Below are 19,968 nucleotides of genomic sequence, written 5' to 3'. Positions count from 1 at the left end.
CCTAATTTAACATTGTGGTAGGAGTACATACTCTATGTGATTTTAATTTTAATCTTTTACATTTATTGAGACTTTTCATAGTTCATCATATGGTCTACTTTGATGAATGTTTCATGTGCCCTTGAAAAAAAAATTCTCTAGTTGTTAGGAGCAGTGTTCTGTTAATGCAAATTATGTTATGTTGGTTGATTGCAGTGTTCACAGCTTCTAACATGTCCCTGATTCTTTGTGTTTTACTAATTAATTATTGAACCAAGGACTTCAAAGTAATCTTACATAGGAGATAAGAATTTCAATATGCTATAAATATGCTAAGTAACATACAGAAAGTGATGGTCAAAATGAATGAAAATATGAAAAATTTCAACAAAGAATTGGAAACTATTAAAAGAATTAAATGAACATTCTAGAATGAAAAAAATACTGTCTAAAATAAGTTCACTGAATGGGCGTAAGAGCAGACTGATCACAGCAGAAGTCAGTTTTAGTAAACTCAAAATGTCAATAGGAAATATTTAAATCGAATCCTTTTTTGCCCCCCATCCTTTCTCTCTCTCTCTCTCCATCTCTTCTATTTTTCTTTTTTCCTATTAGAGCAAATCTTTAATACATCTGGAACCTGCCCATAGCCAGGTACTGATGCAGAGGGATGTGATATCAGGGGCTGCAGGAGGGGGTAAAAGTTCTAGGAGGCGCCCGGCAGCCCATGGGGGTGGACAGCACAGTGGGACCCAGAGCAGCCACTGGAAGTGGAACAGATGGTTGTGCTGTGGGAGTGGACTGGTTTCCACCTGATACCAGTGGTCTCCGAGGTTCCTGAGAACTTTCTGTGTTACCCCATCAATTTTTAGAAAATCTTCACTTTATCCTCATTCCATTCGTTGCCTTCAGGGTCGGCAGCATGGAAATGCACCTTGTCTCCTTGATAGCCTCCTGCTGCATCTCACTGGCTCTGATCCCAGTGTTTCTGACCACATTCATCTTGGAGAAGGGGCCATCAGCTTCCAACTTGCTCCTCTGCTGGCTCCAAGTTCACACACAGCTGGTCTATGTCTTTCCCCAGGATGATCGAGCTTCACCTGTTCAGAACGTCAAGGCAGGACCTCAGCCTCCCCCACACTGGCCACTCTCTCCCCAGTGCTCACAGCCATCAGAAGGGTGGGAACAGGCCACAGACAAAAGCCTGACCAGACGCCAGCCCTCCCGGGGCTGACTGCCACCTCCAGTTCTTGCTCACAATCTGAAGAGTGGGGGAGTCAGGAGACCCCTTGAGGCCTCCAACAGGACTCAGCTCAGGCCATGGTCATCTTCATGCTGGAAGAAGCTGGTGAGCCGCCCGGGTGTGACACTACTGCATGGCCCAACTGTGAGGGCAGAGGTGCCGCCATCTGCCCTCTGTGAGGAAGTGGTTGCCTGAATGCAGTTTTAAAACAAACTTAAAAACAACCAACTATCCAGAAAAATGGATTTGCCACCATTATGCACCTGGTTAGCATTATTCAGATGTAAAGCACTCACACAGACAAAAAGGAAAATACTAGGATGTTAGTCTCCATTGCTAATAGGCAAGCCATGAAAGACTAAATAGAAATAGCTTAAAAACATGACAATAGACTTATTTCACTAGTAATCAAAGAACTGGAAATTAAAATTATTTATTTTATTAGTTATTAATCTCATTTGCATACTTTAAAAAAAGACCCTATTCAATGTTGTCCAGGAAGAGTGAAATAGGTACTCATCTCTATTAGTACAATCTCTTTAGAAAACAACATATAAATACGTCTGAGAGTAGGAAGGAAAAAAAACAATCATGCAGGTGGTTAGGGTTGGTCCTGGGTGAAACTCCTTCAGATCAAGAACAGCCTGAAAATCAAGCTGCAGGCCCCAGGTAAGAAAAAGCCTGTCTCCTTGAATGGAGACGCCTACTCTATGAACCCAGATGAACAAATTCCACCCCTTTGTTGCACACATTTCTCTCTCCTTGGCATGGCTTTGTCCGTTTCATGTGCTTCCTCCCAATTTTTCCTTACTTTTCACGTATTTTACATATACCTATCCTTCTGTGATTGGTGCTGGCCAAATCTTTAGTTGCATAATGTGTAATGTCACTTCAGCCCCTGATTAGTTGCAGGCCAAGACTTCACCTCTACCTCCAATTGGTTCTTTTCAGTACTGTGTCCCTTTCTGAGTGGTGCTTTCTCCAAGATGTCCCTTGGAGTCAACGCACTCCTCCCACTTCAAAGTCCATAAAAACCCTGAACTTAGCCCTGCAGCCAACAACCCTCTTTTGGGTCTCCTCTCCTTGCTGAGAACTTTTCTGTTGCTTAATAATCTGACTCTGCCTTACTCACTCTCTGGTGTCCACATCCCTTATTCTTCCTGGTCATGAGACAAGAACCCAGAGCTCACTGGTGGTGGGGGTAAAAGAGTTGCAACACTCCCCACCAACTCACTGAACAATAGGCGTGAAAAAGCTGCAACACAAGCACCAGGAGACTTAAAAATATGATACCTTTTGTTTCACACATTTAGGACTCTTTTATCAGGAAATAGTTGGAAAGATATCCAAAGATATGTACACAGAGGAGTTAATTTTAAAAAACATAATTGTTGCATAATTTAACCTAAAAATATCCTAAATACTTAATGTGAGGGAAACTAAGTTGGCATAGTCATATAATGGAATATTTGACCTCCATTCAAATTATATTTATAAAAGTATAATACAACAAAATGCCTATAAGTAAAATGTAAATGATGTAACATTTTAATTTATGATATGCCCTCCAGTATGTTAAAAATTTATTTAAGTACTGGAGAATGTGTGCCAGAAGTTAAATATTTTTCTGGTAATATCATCATGAATAATATTTTTTGTTTACAGTGTTTTAGTGCTTCAAACTGTCTCTTACAATGATAAAAGGAAATTACACATATATAATATATATATTATGTTTGTGTGTACATAGTATATATGTATTTAAACATCTGAATGATGTATAAGGTCCAAATTTGAACTTAATCGCATTAATTTTGCTTTAGTAAAATATTCAACACTGCACTAGAGAATTGATAATAAAGCAAAATATGAGAAAAAAAGCCTAAAATTCCACATGGAAAAATGTTATAGTAAAAAAGTTAAAAGTAAACGTAAAAACATTTCATAGAACAACAAAAGAAACCCAATAAATTTACTGAGGACAGAGGATAGAACTAAAAGTCTTAACGCAACAAATATAATGCAATTTTGACATGCTCAGAATATATAAATAATATGTACGTAATACATATGCATGTATATAAATACAGGTCAATACCTGAAGTTAGAAGTTTATTTAAATAAACCTTTTTCAGGCTAAGACAGCTGAACTTGGGGCATTTTTATAAATGTTATTAATTTTTAAAATTAATCTGCCTCTGAAAAAAAATTTAAGAGGAAGAAAGATATGCTAAATTTAAAACCCTAAAGAAAGAGTATTTTTATTGCTGTAATTAGATGTAATCAAAAAGTTGGAAATTATGTACCCAGAGGTTGAAGGCTGATTTAATACTCATGAAACAAGGCTCAGGCTATGATTTATAAATTTATAAATTAAGTAATTTTCTCTGGTGATAATGGTTTCTAGAAGAATTGGAGCAATGAGAAAATTTAAGTATGAGAAAAAGAATTTTAAAAGGAAACGTAGATGAGGCTTTATCTCATTTTTCTTCTCCAGATAGCATATGACTGAATTTACGGCTCTCATCCCCAGACACATTACATATGTGAATTTTGACACAACCACTTGTTTAACCAAAAAATGAATGACTGAGGCAAGTGTCTCAATCAGCAGAAGTTTGTTGGGTCAAAGTGTGAGACTGTGCCCAGGAAAAACACAAGCCACAGAAGCACCTGTGACCTGTGTTTTCCAAAGAGGGTTTTGTGAACTCAGTATTTAAGGGGAGAGAGCGTGCCAGTGCTGGGAGGAAGGGACGATGGGGGTAGGCAGTGAGGCAAATGGTTACAATCTTGTGAGGCTGTAATTCTTGATCAACAAATCTACGTTTTACATAAGACAAGGTAAACACTGAAAAGAGAGAGCAGAGGAAAGAGTCAATTATACAGCTGTCTCAGGGTAGGTGGAAGAGTGATTGATCTCATCTTGTCCTTGTTTGCTACCTGGCAACATAAGCTCTTAATGGACACTGTCAGTGTGAGTCTAACAGAACTCAGTTTGAGAAGTTTAACTCAGGCTGTAGACCTAAGGTTACAACTGGCATGTGTTTGCTTTATAAGAGGCTATGTATCCTGAAAGGATCCAGGGGCCAGCAAGGAATTTCCTTGCGAGCAATTTGTGAGGGTGTCCACATGGATAGGTATAAGGTCCTTTGATGTTGTGGGAAACTGGCTTATGTATACTGCTACGAAACAGAGTTGTGAAGTTACAGCTATATGTTTAGAGAAAGAAGAATGGAAGGGTTGAATGACTCAGTTCCCAGGCTTAACTTTTCCCCTTGGCATAGCAAGTTTGGGGGTCCTGAGATTTTATTTTCTTTTACACACTGATGAGCTGATTGTCTTTGGACCAGGCTCAAAGCATTCCTGAACTTGAGTTTTCTCATTTTTAGTGTACCTGTTGTAAAAGCTGCAACTCTTATTGTAGTTCCTTAGTCATCTGTAATTTATTTTTCAACAATTTAATGAAATTCAATCTCAGTTTTGAAAACATGGTAGGATTGTACTTGCTTGCCTTCTTGTGCCTGGTTAAGGCCATGTGACAAGTCCTGGTCAATCAGTTGTGAGGAGCAGAACCTCCATTGCCCATGCAGCACCCTACAATACTCTCTTTGCCTCTCTCTTGACAAGCAGAAACCCGTTGGTGGCTGTTGTGTCAGCCTGTATCATGGAGTGCAGTCGACATGGAGCACTCTCAGCCTCTGGCCAACCCACAATGGACATGTAGCAGGACAAGAAATAAAGTTTGTTGTGTAAAACTACTGCAATTAAGTGGTTATTTGTTAACACAGTATAAGCTAGCCTATATGAACTGATAACTAAACAAAATATTAAGCAATAGAGAATTGGCTAAGTGATTTATGATGCAACATAACTTGAAATAGTGTATAGTCATTAATTTTAATGTCAGATTACATTTTTGACATGAAGAGATGGTTATATTACTGAAAAAAATGCTTATTTAGATATAGATATGTAGATACATAGATAATATGGTACTATTTTAAGATATTTAATTCAAATTTATGTGCACATATTTGCGTAGACAAAAATTAGAAAGTTTTGTGCTAAAATATTACACAGAAAAATACTATATACTAAAATATTAGGCCAGGATAGCAAGGTAGTGTTTTCACAGTGATATTTTCTTTTTGCTTAATTCTATACTCTTTTGTGTTTTATAATGAATGTATAAAACACTAATGAAATAATGAAAGTTTTTAAAGAGAGAAAAGAAATATGTCGGTAGTGGGCTGCCATGTATGTAGCTGTATTAAAATACTAATTTCCCAATCCCCCGTATCCAAATCAAACCGTGTAGTAAATGCACTTGATAAAAATTGGGAGTCATTCTAGGGTAAAAGGCTGTTTCACTGGCATAATTATCATAGCTTGAAATGTCTCGTCTTCAGTTGAAAGACAACGGTTTCAACTATAGAGGAAAGTTCTAAAAATGCAACTCCTTCCCATGGTGATAATAAGGCTTGACAAGTAGTATTTGCCCTTAGGCCTTTCCTGATCTTGTTATTTTCCTCTTTAGAAATGGCTCAAATGTCCTGCTCTGCTGAGAAACCCCTACAGTAGACACCTGACCTCTTGTGTTTGTGCTAAATCTCCATTATGATAGAAGCTTCAGGCACTTGTCAAAAAAGAAAAAACTGCCTCAGGGTGTTCATGTTGGTCACACTTTAAGGCAGTTTTTATTAAGTAATGTGTGGAAGCTTCTGGCAACTCCAGGAGAGATTAGTCCAACTTCCTGGATTGTTTCAATGCTAACAGTATCTTGAGTCTTTCTTATCCCCCAATAAACTGGGCACAAGAGCCTCAGAAGGAATATTGACAGAACTGAATTTTTAGGTGCTTCTCGTAGGCCTAAGGGCACAAAATTAGTAAAGTTTAAGGTAACCTTTTAATCAGTTAAGAGCATCAGTGGAGGAGAATCGCTTAAAGGCTTTCCTTTGACAGAGTATTTTTTAATTGATATGATAACGATGTCAGTGCATTTTCTCCCTCTTTGAAAATGCCTAAAGCCTTTTCAATGGTGCCAAAAGAGCGAAATCTAAAACCTCTTTAAAGGTAGGTCAGCTCCCAACTTTCAAAGAGTTAACATAGCATTCTGCCTTTTAGAATATTGCTCTGTAAATGTGAAGATGGGATGCCAGTTTCTCTGCCTAAGTAAATTAGAATTATATGGTTTTACATAGTATTGCAAAGTTATGGGATTTTTTTCCCCACTCAGTTCATAAGGTTGTTGTTCTATTGTTTATCAAAATAGTCCAAACTTTGGGAAATACCATGAAATTGTCTTGCAATAGCCATAGAGCCAGACACTACTGTGTTTTTCACATCTCAAAGATGTCTGGTGGACCTGAAAGCAGCTTAGGTGCTATTCCCAGTGTCCAGTGGATGAAAAGACACTGTTTCCATTATTCTGATCCCTCATTGAAGCCTCACTAAAAGCCACTGCCTTATTCCAGCTGTGCAGCAAGGAACAAAGGAAAGGTCTGGCTCTAAACGTGGGAGTGAAGCAGAATGGGAAAGTGTGGTGTTTGCTCCCTGTGGCAGTCACTGTCTATGGCCAGCTGTGATCTCTCCAGGGTTATCAAGTGTGATGCTAGCGAAGTGATGACAAGTGTGCTAAGCTAAACTAAATTTGGCCTGAGGATGCCTCTGTACTTTGAGTCCCTATGTGAAGAACTGCAACCTAACTTATAATAGTGCTTAAACTGAAAGCCGGGAGTCTACTTTTGTATAAATAGCTGAGTCTCAGCCAATCACAGCAGCCAGACTTCAGTCAATCACAGGCTGCCAGCTGATCAGACCATATTCAAGTAAAGCAAAGGCGAAGTTGTAACCAGTCAAGCTGTTTCTGTACCTCACTTTCATTTTCTGTTTATAAATGCAGCTTGGCCATGTTGTGGGAGGGAGTTATCTCAACCTCTTCTGATTCAGAGCACTGCCTGATTCATGTATTGTTGTTTGCTCAACTAATATCTGTTATGTTTAATTTGTCTAAAGGTTTTTTTTTTAACAACTATAAGGTGGGAATGGAAAAGAAAGCAAAAGTATAAATGACATTTTAGATTTCAACTCTATGAGCAACTGGTATCTAATAGTGTAACGGAGAAGTCAAATCTGATTCCTAAGTTGTTTTTAAATCACAGATGATTAAGGCAAAACTATAAACTGAAAGGATAGTCTAGAACTTTTAATTTGAAGGTAAAATTAATTACTTTGAGAAAATTGAATTTAAAGTCCCTTCAGGACTTCCAGGCTGTCAATGGAAAGAGGTGGTTTTCGTTCCATAGTGTTATTGAAGCAACATTGTCTTGGCAAGTAAGCCATTAGGGGGAGAAAGTAAAGATGACATTACAATTTGGGTCATGTAGGTGGTGCTATTGACAGTGATAAAGTAGTGGTAAGAAAATTAAAAGGTGGTACAGAAGAAAATACTGAAGAGAGAAGAGAGAACTGCTAATTGATAGAGTAGGACCTTAAAGGAGAAAAGAGGGAGAAGTCAAGTGTAAAGGACGAGGGGAGGAAGGTAAATATTGGGAAGGAAGTTGTATTTCAAGAGTTTGTTATGCCTAGGGTAATTTTTCTAATACCTTTATCGTGTGTGTGCGTGTGTGTGTGCGTGTGTGTGTATATGTGCATGCGTGCATGTTTAACAGTGTAAAGCCCCTTTGCTCACCCAGTTGGGGAGTAAATATCAAATTTCCCAACTCAGCAAGCAGCGGGGCTTCATCTTCTGATGCTGGAGCTGACATCAGAGGTAGGGAGCTGAGGAGGCAGCCCCAAAGCTACATTCAGTTCAAAGGGCACTGTCAGAGAGCACAAACTAGGTCCCTGGGTAAAGGCGTATGGTAGGCTCAGAAGACAGAGTGAACATGTGCCGGAATGGGAATAGGGTGCTAAGCCTGGAGTAAGACCTCTTTTGCAGGGTATAAGCAGTCACGCCCATAGTCATGCGCACCAGTGAGATGAAGTATTATGGTCGAATCTTAAGCTTCGATCATATAAACGTATAGAAAATACAATTGGGTTGAATTTTTTATTGAATTTTCAAGGCAAGTTGTGTATTTATTTTTAGTTAAATGGAAAATGACAATTAGGATCCATGCATTTACCCATTTATTTAGTATAAATATACATCACAAATGCGGAGTGGTTTATAATTTCTTTAAAATTTATTTTCCAAGTCCAATGCTTAATTTTATAGGCAGCCAACTCTGCATTTCATTGAGATAGAGTACCTCTCTTTGAGTTCCCAAATAAAAATTTACTTCTGATCTGCTGAGATTTGATTTTTATGGTTCTGATTAACAAATAGCAGAAGTCAAAAATGCCATTTATTTAGAAGTGCAAAAGTGATTTAAGAGATGAAGCCAATGCTAATTCATTGCATACCCTAAAAAGTAATTGGTCTTTTGGTGAAAGATTTGATGGACAAATTGCTTCCATTAGTAAAGTGGTCTTAGGAAGGCTGATTTAACAAAAACAGGTCAAGTAGTTTCCAGCTTGATCTCTTTTCAATTAAGCCATTTTTGCAGAGCAAGAAAGTCTGACAAATATTTAACTGTAATTTTTTATGTCTTTCTAAATTATCTTCCTATTTCGTCAATGTATGTAAACTCCATTCTACATATTAATAATCACTGTATGTTAAATTGAGCCATTTTTCATGTAATACTGCTTCATATTTGTATTTTGTAGATGTCAAAATATTTGCCATTTTAAATGTCTTTTTAGTGTGTCAAAACTAGTGTTTTTGCTTTTTGTTTTTATTTGTTTTTTAAAATCATGCCTTATTAGTCATTTGCACTATTGTCATGTATTGTGTCTTGGGAAATGGCACCCTCTAGGCACACTTCTTGGCATGATTGCAATTGCAGTCTGGGAGGCAGCAGAGGGTGTTGGGGGTCTCAGCTGCCCAGACTTGGGCAGGGAGCAAATTGAAATTGAAGCCTGTGCTTTACCTCAGTGCCCTGGAAAGCCAGAAGAAAATCCAAATGCCAAATCTGAGGAAAGGAATACAGAAGGGGAATGGAACCTAAACTGAAGATCTGCTACAAGGAAGAGGCCAGACCAGAATCAGGCTTAGTGGTCTGGGTACAGAGTTGAGGTAGAATGCCAATACCGCCATTGGCCTGCACAGCTGCCCTGAGTGTGGTATGCTCTTCCATGGGGAGAAAAACCAGGCTCTGATCTCTAAGGAAAAATAGAATTAAGTGGCATTATACAACCTAGTAGCGATGCCCTCAATAGCAGCTTCACAAAAAGTGCACAGGTCTTACACATATAATTGTTTTTAAATACTAGTTCTTTTTGAAAATGAAGGACACAATGTCAACATAATCTTCATAGAGTCATTTTATTTATTAGTTCTTAATACAAATGAGGACTTAATATTAAAGTTATATGAGGGGTTTTTACCAGACAGTAAAATTATGTAGTACAAGTCTGTAGTTTTCTGGATCTCCGAATTTATATAGAAATGAGGCTTAGAATCAATTCTGGATTTCATCCCTACCACTGTACCTCTCCTGCTCTTGCTGAGATGAGTGTGATTTTCATGTGGTTCATTTATTTGGAAACCTTAGATCTAATCTCATTTAACCTTTTGGGAACACTTAGTACTCCCTCCTGCTTAAACACTTTCTTAATATTAATAAATAACATTTAACCTGCATGGTGCTAAGAATATTACATTTTAATGCCACAGCCATATCATCAATCTCATTTACAGATGAGGAAATTGAGGCTTGGGAAGGTTAAGTAGCTTGATCAATGCATCAAAACCAGCAGAGTTCAGACCCTTTGTATCTAATCCCCAAGCTGGTGTTCTTAACCAGCATGCATCCTGCACACCCACCTGTCGGCTTCCTGTACACCCTTCTCTCCTCCTCTCCGTTCTTCCTATTTGGCTCCTCCTTCTCTAATGAATCATTAGCTTCGACTGCATCTTATTTGGTGCAACAGTAGAGTCTGAACTCATTAGTAGTCCTTAGGCATGACTGCACACTGATATCACCTGGAAATTTTTATAAGGCAGATATCTGGGCACTATCTCAGATGAATGAACTGGAACCGTTGAGAATGGGGCTTGCCTGGACATCTGCAGGCTTAGAAGTTCTCCCGCCAATTCTAATGGCAGAAAGGGCTAAGAACAGAGACTCTAAAATAGTAGTTTCCAACAGGACTTATTTGTATTATCTGAGTAACAGTTTAAAACCCTATCTGGGATGGGGCAGGGAATGTGTAATTTTTCAAGGACTCACAGGTGATTCTGATGAGGAACCAGGTTCAGAAGCAACTTAGAGTTTCCTTCTCAATTACTCACTACAGAAGCACAACTTTATACAGGAGCTTTGTGGTATAAATATTCTGTGCTTTAACTATCAGACCACCATAAACAGCAAAATGATATTTTGCAACAAAAATAGAGAACATTGTGTTCAACCCTCATGCCATGACTGACAAGGGTCTCCATAGCTGACACCTGTTTGCTTCCACCTCATTGCTCACTGCTGCTGCTCCAGACCCTGTTGAATAGAAGCATTCCCAGAGCTCAAATGCTGCTTTCTGACTTTTCCCTTCTGCTGTTTCCTTTATCAGGAATTCCTATCCCTTTATTTCCAGGGCTGTGATGGGGTTCAGGACATGCTACCACATAATATTTGAATCTGAAAGAATTGAGAAAACCGCAGAAGCAGGAAGGTCCCTCTGCCTTCCCTTGCCCTTCCTCCCTGATGCAGTTCATAGAATCCAGAGGGATTTTCAGAACTTTCTCTGAAGCAGGTCATAAGACTTTTATGTGAGAGACACCCTCCCTATTCCCAGAAGAAGGGAACATCCTTACCTCCAAAGAAAGAACACAGAGGACTCTGAATGGGCCTTGCTGAGTTTCCCCCAAGTTTCTCGCCATTGGATCTCACTTTCTCGCCTGTCATCTTTCTCTGGGACTGTCTACTCTTCGTTAAAGCTAGCAGAAAAATAGCCAAGTTTACCCATTTCCTTGAATCTTTTTTTTTAATGAAGACTCTAGTGTCATGTGAAACATATATTAAATAAATTTGTAGGCTTTTGTCTTATTAATTTGATTTTTGCAGTAGAGGCCTCAGCCATGAACCTAGCATGGGTAGAGAAAAATACATTTTTTTCTCCCCTACAGCTGATTAACTTCTCATTGCCCTTTCAACCACTGAGGTCTCTCTGCATCCAACAGACCTCCACCAGTGGGGTCAGAAGTAGGTGGCATAGCCAGGTGATTCCTCATCCCATGTGCCTGTCTTTATCACACTGTGTTGAACTGCTCTGCACATGTGTCTGCTCTTCCACCAGCCTGTCAGTTCCGTGAGAACAGGGACCATGTGTTTTCTATCCTGCTATTCTCGGGCTCTCACAAAGTTCCTGGCAACTGAAATGGTTTAGTAAGCGTTTGCTGACTGAATGTTAAAATGAACTAACATAATGCAGACATAGGAATCCTTTCCTAATTAAAGAGTAACGTTGGGGCAAAATTCAAATATATACAATAATTAATTTTCAAAAAACAACTGTTTATATGATGTTAAAAAAATAAATTGTTTATTGAAAAAACTTAGGGGGAAAATTTTATATTATATATATATATAAACACACACATACACATGCATATATATACACATATATATGTATATATGAAGTGTTAGCTAGAAAGATAAAAGCACCCATAATCCCAGAGTAAACAATTATGGAGGTTTAGTCTCCTTTTATGCAGACTCTGTACATAGTTAAAGTTATTTCCTCTACAGTTATATTCTGTGTATGTTTCCCAGTTTCCTGGATTACCAATCTGAAGCTCTGGGAGAAGTCCTAGCCCTGCCAAGTTCCCAGTCCCTCCTCACCCCCTGAGAGTCTGACACCTTTGGTGCCCCTTCCCCACCCCACCCCTATTTCAGCCCTGTCACGCTCTCTACCTGACCTGGGTTCCACCCCATTTTTGTGTTCATTTCAATCCCAAAGATAGGCACTCATTCTGTACCTCAAAGAAGTCACTGCGTTAGGCACAACGGAGGCACAGCGGAGACAGATTCTGTCTTCAGGGATGTATTAGCAGAGAACACAAAAGACACAATACAAGACAACAGATGCTGAATATGGGGGGCCTTGTGTAAAAGAAGCTTATTTAGTAGAGGGGTCATTAAATAGTTGAAGGAAAGAGATGACTCTGAGCTGAGCCTTCAGGGCTGTTCTGAGTCTGACAGGCGGGGCAGGACATGCCAGATGAGGAAACAGCAGCATAAGGAGGAACAAGAGAACTTCTTGAGGCTCAGCGCAGTTGCTTCTTAAAAAGGCAGATTTCTAAACCTCTGAATTGAGGAAAGGTGACAGTGGCAGCATGATCTACCATTTTAACAAGCTCCCAGGTGATGCCAACGCCACTGATTGACAGACAGGCATTTGAGAAGATGAGAACATGTTCAGTCTGTAGCCGTGGGTTTATGTCACAAGGCTGTGGGATATGGAACAGGGAAACAGAGATTGCAGATGATCTGTGAAAGGCAAATGACAACCTCAGCAGTTAGTACTTATTTCCTGAGGCAAAAGGGAGCCATTGAAGGATGTTGAGCAGAGAAATGACATTATCAGTGCTGTGATTCAGAAAAAAGAAAACCTATGGCTTAATTCCTAATTGTTGATTCCTACCAGAGTCTAAATTGAGCTTTCAAAAGATGAAGGCCTAAAACTTCCACCTGGAACATGGAGTCAGTTGGTCAGGGTAAACCCAAGGCTTATACATTTTTCAGTAATTCCATGATCTCGATGGAGACTGAAAGTTCACAGGAAAAGCGTTAGTGGCAGAGACATTTTCATGGGGTTGACCTAACAATGCAATGAGATCTTGCCTGCCAATTTGTGGTTTCTATTGATATTTCCCAGAATGAGAGAAAAATTATCCTTCAGCTTCAACTCTGAGGGAGTCTTACAGGGAAAGCACGTCTCTGGAAGAGCTCCCCTAACTAAAACCCTTGAGTTTGGGAAAATAAACTGTGGAACTAGCTGCTGGCAAACTGAACCCCCTTAAAAACATTACCTGCTATGTGTGCTCAATGCTCTTGGTTGCCCTCATGCCTAAAGGTGTTGATTCAAGCAAAATACTAGAAATGGAGATAGCCAAGAAAAAAACTTCCTAATGTCAAGTGATAACCAGAGATAATTATGACTAATGCTTTATAAATCTCTGTCCTAGAATATTTGTTTACTGTCTTATTTTCAACCACAAATAGATATTTCAAATTGTATAGCATATCTGTGAAGAAGCATTTGTATAAAAATATAACTTGTACACACATCCATTTAAAAAATAGATGAGCATGGTGTCATTTTATTTTTCAATTATGGAAACAAGTTTCTCAAAGGCAGTGTTGTTTCATGGAAAGGTTATTATCTGGTTAAAGAAATGAGCATTCATTACACACCTGTAATATTTCATAAAACTTTACAAATTGTAAAACATTGGAGATAAGTATGATTAACTTCCTCCCCACCCCCTTTTTCAGATATGAAAACTGGGGCTCTCGGCTAGGTAAGTTATGGAAACGATACCTGAACCCATGTCTGTCTGAGCCCATGACTACTGATATCAAGAGGTCTTGATTAGAATGCTGGCTTTGACATCAGACAGCTGTGGAAGATTGTATAAGACACCTCCTCTCAGCTTTAATTTTCCTTATCTGTAAAACAGAGTTAGATTTCATCTTTAAAATCTCCTTGCAAAGTATTCCATGAAATACTTGACTTTCACTTTTTGCCTACTTTCTGAAATAAATTTAAATGTTACTAAAATCAAGTTATTTAGATGTTTCTGATTTCCTAAACTGCACTGATCATTGTTCAATCATTTCCGTTATAATATTTAAAGTTATAACACAACTTTTATTTTATAGGTACCAAGTAGAAATTCTGCTGTTCTTTTTTACTTGAAATAATTTGCGATTGCATTCAAAATTAAGAGAAAAAAATACTAAAGCAAACATACAAAAAGCCACAATTAAAAAAATTAAAAGATCAAATATCACGTTTTCACTTATAAGTGGAAGCTAAACAATATGTACATTTGGACATAAAGATGGAGATCATAGATACCAGGAACTCCAAAAGTGGGGAAGGTGGGAGGGTAGTTAGAGTTGAAAAGTTACTTATGGGCTACCATGTTCAATATTTGGATGATGTGTACACTAGAAACCCAATCCTTACCATAGCATGCATGTAATATCCATGTAACAAACAAGCACATGTACCCTCTGAATCTAAAATTTAAAAAAAAATGTAAAAATCAAAAGACAAGTCCATTCAATTCTATGTATTTTCCATTTTGAGTTTTTCTATGTCCTACAGGTTATTTCAAATTGTGTTTCTTTTGTGTACACATGGAGATGTTTATTTCTTTTTGCTTTTGACTTCTAATTTAGTTGCATTTATAGACAGTAAATACATTCTATACAAAAATTCAAATTATTGAGACTTATTTAGTGGAATAGTAGATATACTACTAGTGGATCCATGAATAGTGATGTAAATCCAAGGCTACAAACGGATCTACTCATTTTAAAAGCATTCCATTTTTTTTTGTTAGGAAAGTAATTTATTCTCATTGGATACTGACCTATACATCTACATTAAATCAGGCTTATTAATGGTTTTGTCCAAATTTAAATCCTTAAATCTTCCACCATGTTGCTGAATTTTTTCAAATCTCTTTTTATATATGCTGAGGATGATTCATTTGTGTACAAGTTTAGAATATTTATATTTTGATGAGGTGAAATTTTTATCTTTATACAATAATGATTCTCTCTGTCCCTAATGGTATTTTTCTGTCTTAAAGTCTATTTTGTCTGCTATTCAAGCTTTCTCTGGTATTTACCTTATGTCTACACACACACACACACACACACACATACACACATGCATAAAAAAAGATTGATATGTATTATTTCTTTTTTTTTTTTTTAAATGCAAAATCTTGCTCTGTTGCCAGGCTGGAGTGCAGTGGCGCAATCTGGACTCACTGCAACCTCCGCCTCCCGGGTTCAAGCGATTTTGTAGTCCAAACTTTCTTTGTTCTTAATTAAATGTGTCTTAGAAATGTACTACTAGGTACATAATTGTTACTGTTTTTCATATATCCTACTAGAACTATTTTAGGTAAAATTTTAAATATAGGTTATTAAGTTTTTCCATTTTTACACACAAAACAGCCTTCAAACCATACACACAGTTCTTTTCTTGCTTTTTTCATTTAACACTGTACACTGGAGAGTTTTCTATAGCAGTGTCTTCTTACTGTTATTTACTATCTGCACCATATCCCTACTGAATCAATGTCCTACTGATGTACATTCTTATTACCAATATTTTTCTATCCAAGACCTACCTTGGATATCATTTCATGTGAAAAAATATCCATCCCTAGGATGAGTTTCCAGAAGTGCAATTTCTGAGACAAAATGTCTATGTAATTGGAATTTCTAAATGTCTTGCCAAGTTGCCCTATAAAAGATTGGACCAATTTAAACTCCAAAGAGTAATACATGAGAATGTTCAAAGTCATTGAGAAGGCATTATCAAACTTTTAGATATTTATCAACCTGAAAGGTGAAAATGTAGTTTTAAATCTCATTTATCTTAATATGATTAAGACATTAAGAACACTTCAATGAGTTTTAGGGGCATCTGTAGGTCCTTTTCTGTTAACTGTTTGATCATATCTTTTACCTGCTTTTTTAATAGCAATGTTGGTCTTTTTCATACCCACTAAAAGCACTTTTTGTGTTAGATTAGCCCTTTGTCTATGAGTTGAAAACAATTTTCCCAGTTTTTTATTTATTTTGCCTTCACTTACATGTTTTATTTTGCCATATAATTTTCTTTTATTTTATGTGGTCAAATATATCACTTTTCTTTTATAATTTATAAATTATGAATTATAGTTCACTCTAAGTTTATAAAGAAACATATAGTTTCTATAGTACTTCTAGTACATTTATTATCTCACTTTTGGTATGTAAATCTTTGGTCTATTTAAATTTTTTTCTGATGAACAGTGTGAAATATGGGTCAAATGTCATTATATTAATTTTAGAAGCCTATATAGCTGTTTCAACATATTTGTTAACAGGTTCATAATTTGAACATTATTTTAAAATGCCACTTTTACCATATACTAAATTCTCCTATGTATTTAGGTCCGTTTCTGGCCATTATATTCTATGCCATGGCTCGGTCTCTGTTTCATTACCACATTGTTTAATTACTGAGGCATTATAATATGTATTAATATATAGTAGGTCTAGCTGCCCCTTCAATAATTTTAGAATCTACTGGCTATGTATATATGATTTTTTTCTACATAAAATTTAGTGTCAGCCTATGTATTCTCGGAGTCTGTCCTCACACTTCTCTTTGGATATGAGAAGATTATATTACATTCATAACTTAGGAAGAATTGACACATTTATGATGTTCAGCCTTGCTAGCTGAGAACACAGTGTTTTGTTTTGTTCAAGACATTATTGGTGTCTCTCAGTAATGTTCAGTTTACTCTTGAGAATTACATAATTCTTGTGAAGTTTATTCCTGGGAACTTAAATTTGTTACTGCTATCATAAATGGGTTATTTTTCTCATTGTATTTTTCAATGTTCTTGGAGGGGGTTGGGGATAGGAAAACTTAATTTATATACATTATGTTGTACCATGCCACTCACTAAATTTTCTTTTTATTTACAGGCGTTTCCCTAGTGGATTTTCCTGGTATTTTTAGCCAAAACTACATCATCTACACATTATAAAATAATGTTTACCTCCTCTTTTCCAATTTCTATACATTTAAATTCTTCCGTCTAATTGCATTGGCCAGTACCACCAATAGAATGCTAAATAACTACAGTGAACATAGGCATACTTTTTTGTTTGTAACTTTAGTGGGTCTTGTATTTCCAAATTAAGCATGATGATTTGGGGGTCAGATAGATATATTTTATCATGTGGAGAAAAATCTCCATCTATTCTTTAATTGAATATCTTTATCAAAATTTGAATAAATTTGTCAACATTTCAGCATCTATGAAAGAAATCACAAGATTCTTTTTCTTAGATGAATTAATAGTATGAATTTATATTAATAGATTTACTGATATTGAATCACCCTTCCCTTAATAAAATAAACATGAAATGTATATTCTCTTAATTTTCTGCTGGATATTTGCTAATATTTTATTTACAGTTTTTACATCAATATACTTCTATTTTTAATTGAAAAAACTTTCAGGTTTTAAATTACATACTATAATCACATTATAAAAAGCATTTGAAAATTTTCTCCACTACTACATGTTGAGAAAGAATTCAAAAGCATAGGACATATTAAATATCTATCTATTTATTTATTTATTTATTTTGAGACAGAGTCTCTCGCTGTTGCCCAGGCTGGAGTGAAATGGTACAATCTTGGCTCACTGCAATCTCTACTTCCCCAGTTCAAGCAATTCTCTCAGCCTCTTAAGTAGCTGGGATTACAGACACTCACCACCATGACTGACTAATTTTTGCATTTTTAGTAAAGACGGGGTGTCATCATATTACCCAGGCTGGTCTTAAACTCCTGACCTCAGGTGATCCACCCATCTTCGCCTCCCAAAGTCCTGGGGTTACAGTCATGAGCCACTGCACCCAGCCATATTAAATTGTTTCTGTAAAATTATTTACATTAGGTTCATTTTCTGGAAATAGTTATTTTACTCTTTTTTTTAAAATTGATGCTCTGGAAATAATTCCACTTACATTTGCAAACCTTTTTCACCAGTATTATTAGTAAATTATATTTTTTAAAAGTCTATACATACTGGTTTTCAAAGTGATTTGCATTAAATTGAGAAAAGAAATATTTAAATAGTTTTCATATTCGTTGATTCTATAGTTGTTCTTTTTTTTTCTTTTTGAGATGGAATCTCGCTCTGTCACCCAGGCTGGAGCCCGCCACTGCTTGGCTCACTGCAGCCTCCACCGCCTGGGTTCAAGTGATTCTCTTGTGTTCAACCGATTCTCCTGCCTCAGCCTCCTGAGTAACTGGGATTACAGGCACACACCACCATGCTCTGCTAACTTTTGATTTTTAGTAGAGACTGGGTTTCACCATGTTGGTCAGGATGGTCTTGATCTCTTGACCTCATGATATGCCAGCCTCAGCCTCCCAAAGTGCTAGGATTACAGGCATGCGCCACCACGGCTGGTGTATAGTTCTTCTTGTTGAAGCAGCTGCCTTGTCTGGGGTAAATACCAGGGGTTCGTCGTTTCACACCAGGAAAATTTAGGACAGGGACACACACGAGGAGTTTAGGTGTGGAGATTTAATAGCAAAAGAAAGAAAAAGGAAAACAGCTCTCTCTAGTGAAAGGGGACTTTTGAGAGCCAAAAACTGGCCAGGGGCAGATGCTTCGAATTTTATAGTCAGGCTTGAGGAGGCAGTGTCTGATTTACATAGTGCTCACAGATTGGCTCTATCAGGTTTGACATTCACATAGCTCGCAGATAAGGCTGGCAGCCCCACCCTAATTCTATGCAAATGAACTTTCCCCTTGGCCAGTGCCATCTTGTCTGCTCCTTACTGTACAGGTGGCTGACAGAGAAGGGAAGATAGAGCCGCCGTTTTGAACGATTGGCACAACTGCCAACATCTATGTCTGCAGCTCGATTTTACAGGCTGTTCTTTGTACTTTGAAAGGAAAGTGATTTGGGGCTGCTTTTCATTAAAAGGTAAACCTTAACAAGGACTTCCATACCCTCCCTATCTGCCTAAGTAATTTCTTCTTAACTCCTGTATCATTTTCATGTACTTTCTTATCTTGTATATATGTGCTTTCTTCACTTCCACTCCTTTTTTATTGATTAGATTCGTTTGTGGATCATTTCTTTTATCAGTTTTGTCAAAGACTTGACTTTCTATTTGAGGACTAAATTCTGATTTTTTTTTTTTTTATCTTGCCCAGATTCCTAAGGTGTCTGGGGTCATGCCCTACAAACCATAAATTCTCATCAGATGAGTTTTATTTAACCCTATATATCGTGACTTACTTTCCAAACTGACTCTGCCATAACGTTACGACACAAGGAAGAAAATCATATTTTACTCCAAAGCATGTTTCTTTGCCATATCTTGAAATGGCTCTGCAAAGCTGTTCTTTGTGGGGGAAAATTTTCGTCTGTAAAGAATCTCTATTAACATAGTTAGATCTTTTTATTCCATGCCCTCCCAATTCTAAAGAGATTAACTAAGAATCTAGCATTTTTTAAAAATCTGAATAGGAAATACTCATCATCTATTGTCTCTAAGAGCAACCACTATAAGAATTCAAAAGAACCTTGGTCTCCACAGTCTTTTATCTTAACCTGAACATTTCTTTTCTCTCCATCCCAGATATTTAGACAAACTCAACCAATTGTCTACCAGAAAATATTTAAATTTACCTAGAGCCTAGAAGCGCCCTGCCCCACCGCTTTGAGTTGCCCCGCCTTTCTGAACTACATTTCCAACCAATGTATATCTTCAGTGTATTTGACTGGTGTCTCATGCCTCCCTAAAATGTATAAAACCCAGCTGCACCCCGACCACCTTGGGCACATGTTCTCAGGACCACCTGGGGGCTGTGTCATGGGACATGGTCACTCATAGCTGGCTCAGAATAAACTTCTTCAAATATTTTA

The sequence above is a fragment of the Pan paniscus genome, chromosome 5 (assembly GCF_029289425.2).
Source record: "Pan paniscus chromosome 5, NHGRI_mPanPan1-v2.0_pri, whole genome shotgun sequence".
Classification (NCBI taxonomy): domain Eukaryota; kingdom Metazoa; phylum Chordata; class Mammalia; order Primates; family Hominidae; genus Pan; species Pan paniscus.
This window is presented reverse-complemented; position numbering follows the sequence as displayed.